The 5695-nt window shown below is 38.9% G+C and overlaps 1 non-coding gene across 1 annotated transcript; it reads right to left on the bottom strand.

Annotated features, from left to right (window-relative positions):
* Positions 1 to 579: 579 nt before the first annotated feature.
* Positions 580 to 651, bottom strand: TRNAC-ACA. The gene has a single exon. It is a non-coding gene; the product is annotated as a tRNA-Cys (tRNA).
* Positions 652 to 5695: the final 5044 nt, after the last annotated feature.

Raw genomic sequence — 5695 nt, 5'->3', positions numbered from 1 at the left:
ACCCACTCCAGTACTCTTGCCTGGAGAATCCCATGGACAGAGGAGCCTGGCGGGCTACAGTCCATGGGGTCATGAAGAGTCAGACACGACAGAGAAACTTAGCACACACGCAGGAAAGTTATGGTTAGGTGTAGAGTTAGTCCTGTGTTCTTTAGTCCTAAAGGAGAAGGAAGGTAAGCCATTAATAGTTCCTGCAGCACAAGGGACTTTGATTTATCTTAGGAGAAAGCTAAATAGCTTTCTTCTTGGGAAAATGCAAGAATAGAATATCTAGAAGTCCTCTAAAATGCCCTTGCCTTCTGGGACTTTGTAATCACTTACATTTAGTGACTATTTTTCACTAGAACACAGAAATGAGAAGTACTGTCAACTATTTTTTATTTAAAGAAGTATCTACTAACTATGGCAGGAATATCAAGTATGTCTAGGTTTTATCTCTGGAGAGAAAGAAAGTGAAGTCGCTCAGTCGTGTCCGACTCTTCGCAACCCCATGGACTGTAGCCCCCCAGGCTCCTCGGTCCATGGGATTTTCCAGGTATGAATACTGGAGTGGATTGCCATTTCCTTCTCCAGGGGATCTTCCCAACCCAGGGGTCGAACCTGGGTCTCCTACATTGTAGGCAGACGCTTTACCATCTGAGCTACCAGGGAGAGAAAGAAGTTTCAAATTAATAAAGGTCATTTTGTGTCATCCTTACAGCTCTTAATTCCTTAAAATTTTTTAATCATGGTTAAATACATGTAACATAAAATTTACAACTCAATCATTTTACGTGTACAGTTCAACAGTGTTGAGTACATTCATATGGTTGTGAAAACAACATGTGAAATTTGAGAAGTTTGCAAAATGTTCAGTAAATATTTTGGCCTTATAGAATTGAACAATTCTTAGATGTGTTTAAATATGCTATGCAAAATATCAAATGTATAAACAAGGTCCTATTGTATAACACAGGGAACTATATTCAATATCCTGTAATAAACCATTATGGAAAATAATATGAAAAAAGAATAAACACATATGTATATATATCTGAACCACTCTGCTGTATACCAGAAACACATCATTGTAGATCAACTATAGATCAGTAAAAAAATAAAGTGTCAATTATAAAAGCCATTATCTAATGAAGCATGTTTTCTCTTTTCTTAAATTACAACAGTAACAATTATGCCTTCCAGCACTAAAATCAAATAACTTTACTTGCTCAATACATCAATTACAAAATAGCTTTAGTTGCTTAATATCTCAGTTACATTGCCAGCTAAGCTGACTTGCTTTTTGACATTGTCTTTGCTTTATTCTCTATCTTACTTCTTCCAAGTAACTGTATTCCTCCTCCCCTTCTGTCCAACTATTTTTAATCTTTGTTTCACTATTTAACTTTTATGACTTATTTTCAAGTAAATATTTTTAATGTTCTTCATTTGGGATAAAACACACACTGTATAAATGTAGTGGATAAATACCCACACACAGAGCTACCCTACAAGACATGTGTTCCCTCAGAAGTAGGCCAATTCATCTATTACAGAATCAAGCCAGAAAAACTGAATCCAAGCAGTAATTCTCCAATTTAAATTAAAAAAAAACAACTCTAGGGCCTAGTTTTTAGTCCTCCTGAATCATAACTAGTTGGCAACAAAAGTTGGCATTTCTTGGTGTGAATTAGCCTTAACACAAGAACTCCTCACCAAGTCTCAAGAGTTAGAATTTGAGAGAGAAATGTATTCAGGTGGCCATGTATACACAGTATTTTTAAAAACCATTTTGGCCAAATTAGTATCAAGTGAGTTGCTGTCAAGTGAAATTTTAAAAGCACATAAACTCTTCAACTTTAACAGTTCAGCCTGGCTAAAAGTCATTATGTGTTGTGACATCATGCAGGGGGGAAACAGACTTGAGCATGATGACCAAATAGTTGTTAACAGAATATTGGCCCAAACTGCTCCAATTCCATGCCTCATCCTGAAGATCCTCTTCAAACTAGCCTCTTCCCTGAAATTTTCCTTGACACGTGGGACCTGGCTCCATCTGTGACTACTATAATCTCCTCTCTCTTTTCTGCTTAATAAATCCAGCATTCAGGCATACATATTATACACAAAGTTTTGAGACACTCAAGTATAATGTGTGTAAGACCCTGCAAAAACAGGAATATAATCATTATAAGATGCAGTAAGACTTCTAGTTAGAGTTCATAGAGTCATGTTTTAATTAATTGCAACATGGGTATAAAGTAAATGTTCAAAAGTCAGAAGTGCCTCTCACATTTCCACAATGGATGCTTGAAGTTTTTGTAAATTATATTTTGTATTTGACTAATTTGAAATTCACATCAATACTTAAGCTCTAAACAGTATCCTAGAGAATCAGAAAACAGGATTCTAACACTCACTGTGTAAATTTGGCCTCATCACTTGTCTGTCTCCTCACCCTAGGCTACATGAACCCTGAAGCTAGGACTGCCCCTTGCTTACTTTTGATCCCACGGATTCAGCGTTCAACACATTTTTGGAGAATAAATGAAGGAAAGAAAAAAATAGGTACACAAGTCCACTTACAAGCAATTCTCACAAATGTATACAAACCACCAATGAACAACTGTTCTTTAAACTCTATGCTGTGATCTTTCCATTTTCATTAGAATTAAATGCATCATCTGAAGCATATGCTTTTGAAGGAGGTTATCTATGGGTGGAGCACATCAGTAGTGAGAAGAGGTAAAGCAGGGGCTTCACACATGCTGGAAAAGTTCAGGGAACAACAGGGAGTCTACTGTGGCCGGAGTGGAGTGAGGTGCTGGAGAGCGTCAGGTCTGGGGAGGAACTGAGAGTGGGGAGCCAGACCACAGAGGGCCTTTCAAACTTCATCCTCAGTCATGTCCGACTCTGCAACACTTTGGACTGTAGCCCACCAGGCTCCACGTCCACGGGATTTCCCAGGCAAGAAAACTGGAGTGGGTTTCCATTTCCTCCTCCAGGGGATCTTCCCAATCCAGGAATTGAACCCACATCTCCTGTGTCTCCTGAATTGCAGGCGGATTCTTAACCCCTGAACCATTAGGGAAGCCTTCAGAGGGCATTGCAGGGCATTAGAAGCCCTTTAATTTTTACTCAGCATAAAACTGTTAAGTTCTAGAACCAAACAGAAGGTCCTAAAACTTCCAGACAAGAAACACATACACACACACACACACACACACACACACTCTAAGTTACCTACAGAAGAACAAGAATCAGATTGTAATTGGAACTCTGGGTACGCTGGAAAACTATGAAGGAAAGACTTTCAAGTTCCGAGAAGAAAATATTTTTAATCTGGGCTTTTATACATCATGCTGCTGCTACTGCTAAGTCACTTCAGTCGTGTCCAACCCTGTGCGACCCCATAGATGGAAGCCCACCAGGCTCCTCCGTCCCTGGGATTCTCCAGGCAAGAACACTGGAGTGGGTTGCCATTTCCTTCTCCAATGCGTAAAAGTGAAAGGGAAGTCGCTCAGTCGTGTCCGACTCTTAGTGACCCCATGGACTGCAGCCCACCAGGCTCCTCCATCCATGGGATTTTCCAGGCAAGAGGACTGGAGTGGGGTGCCATTGCCTTCTCCATTATACACACACACACAGATACAAACAACAGGCAGGTGATGAAAACGTTTTCTCTTAGGCAGTTAGCTGATGGTACGCCTCCGCTAAAGAAAGGCATTAAAAAATGCAGGAAATGCAAGAAACAATGGCTCTAACCCAAGAAATCAGTGAAGCAAAATCACATAACAACAGCTGAGCAAGAAGACTGAAGATGACCAGGTCAGACTGGAGCCAAGAGGAGAGGCCCTGGGAAAGCAGTCTCTGAGGAGGAAAGGGGAGATATATGGGCACATTCATGTCTGGGAAAAACTAGAGTATACAGGAGGCAATTGCTGGAGTATAGAAAGGAAGAAAACACTCAGACTCTCTCCTTTGAGTGATCATAGCATTAAAACTAGAGTAAAAAAATATGTCTACCATTTGGCTATTTAGAGAGCTATGTTTACACACACACACACACTCACTGGAATATTTCTCAGCCTTAAGAAAAGAATTAAATTCTGCCTATTTGCAACAACATGAATGGACCCAGAGGTTACTATGCTTAGTGAGATAAGTCAGACAGAAAAACACAAACACTGTATGCTATTACTTATATGTTAATCTTTAAAAATGAAAGAATATAACAGAACACAAACAGACTCACAGATATAAAGAACAAGTTAGTGGTTACCAGTAGGGTGAGAGAAAAGGGGAGGGGCAAGATAGGTGTAGAGAATTAAGAGGTACAAACTACTATTGATAAAATAAATGAGATACAAGGATATATTGTTTAGCACAGGAAAATACGGCCATTATTTTAGAACATGAAATGGAGTATAATCTATAAAAACATTGAATTACAATGTTATACACCTGCAACTAAATATAATATTATAAATCCACTATGCTTCTTTAAAAAGGAAAAAAATTTTAAAACACAGGTAGACACTCTTGGTGGGAATGTACTGTGGTACAGTCACTGTGGAGAACAGTGTGGAGTTTCCTTAAAAAACTATAAGTAGACTTACCATATGACCCAGCAATCCCACTCCTAGGCGTGTATCCAAAGAAAACCATAATTCGAAAAGATGCATTCACTTCAATGTTCATCGCAGCACTATTTACAATAACCAGGACATGGAAGCAACCTAAATGTCCATTTACAGATGAATGGATAAAGATGATGTGATACACACACACACACACACACACACACATATACAATGGAGTATTACTGAGCCATAAAAATAATGAAATAATACAATTTGCAGCAACATGCACAGACCTAGAGATAATCATGCTGAGTGAAGTCAGACGGAAAAAGACAAATATCATATGATACCACTTACATGTGGAATCAAAAACAAAAGGTGCACATGAACTTATCTACAAAAGAGAAATAGTTACAGATGTAGAAAACACACTTGTAATCAGGAAGTGAGAGGGGAATGGAGAAACTGGGAGATTGGGACTGACAGATACACACTACTATATATAAACTAAATAACTAATAAAGACCTGCTATACGTCACAGGGAACTCTACTCAATACTCTGTAATGGCCTATATGGGAAAAGAATCTAAAAAAAGTGTCTATATCTATAACTGATTCACTTTACTGTATGCCCGAAGCTAACATAACACTGTAAATCAACTAAATTCAATACAATTTTTTAAACTATCACACATATAAACACACACACACAAATAAAATAATAAATAAATAACACAAGGGGGCAATCTATTGAAGTCAATTTAGGGGTCTTACTTTAAAGCTTCATTGGCACTATAAGTATACTATTTGTGTTTATTTCAGGAGAGGGCTAGCAAAAAAGCTAAAGTCCCTTTCCCCCACCCATTTCTAAGTGCCAGAGCTGGAGAACAGTGAAAAAACTGTTTGCGGAAGAAGGAGGAAGAGAAAAAGTGTAAGAATGCAAGTCCTCACCTAGCATAATAGGAAACCAAAGCCAATGTCTAAGTTTTTTAAAGAGCGCTATGAGCATGTTGGGGTTTCCCTGGTGGCTCAGTGGTAAAGAATCCACCTGCAATGCAGGAGACCCGGGTTCGATCCCTGGGTCAGGAAGATCCCCCGGAGAAGGAAATGGAAACCCACTGCAGGATTCCTG

This window comes from Cervus elaphus, chromosome 33 (genome assembly GCF_910594005.1).
Source record: "Cervus elaphus chromosome 33, mCerEla1.1, whole genome shotgun sequence".
NCBI classification, from domain to species: Eukaryota; Metazoa; Chordata; class Mammalia; order Artiodactyla; family Cervidae; genus Cervus; species Cervus elaphus.
The sequence above is the reverse complement of the archived record's forward strand: the minus strand, read 5'-3'. Positions and strand labels throughout refer to the sequence as shown.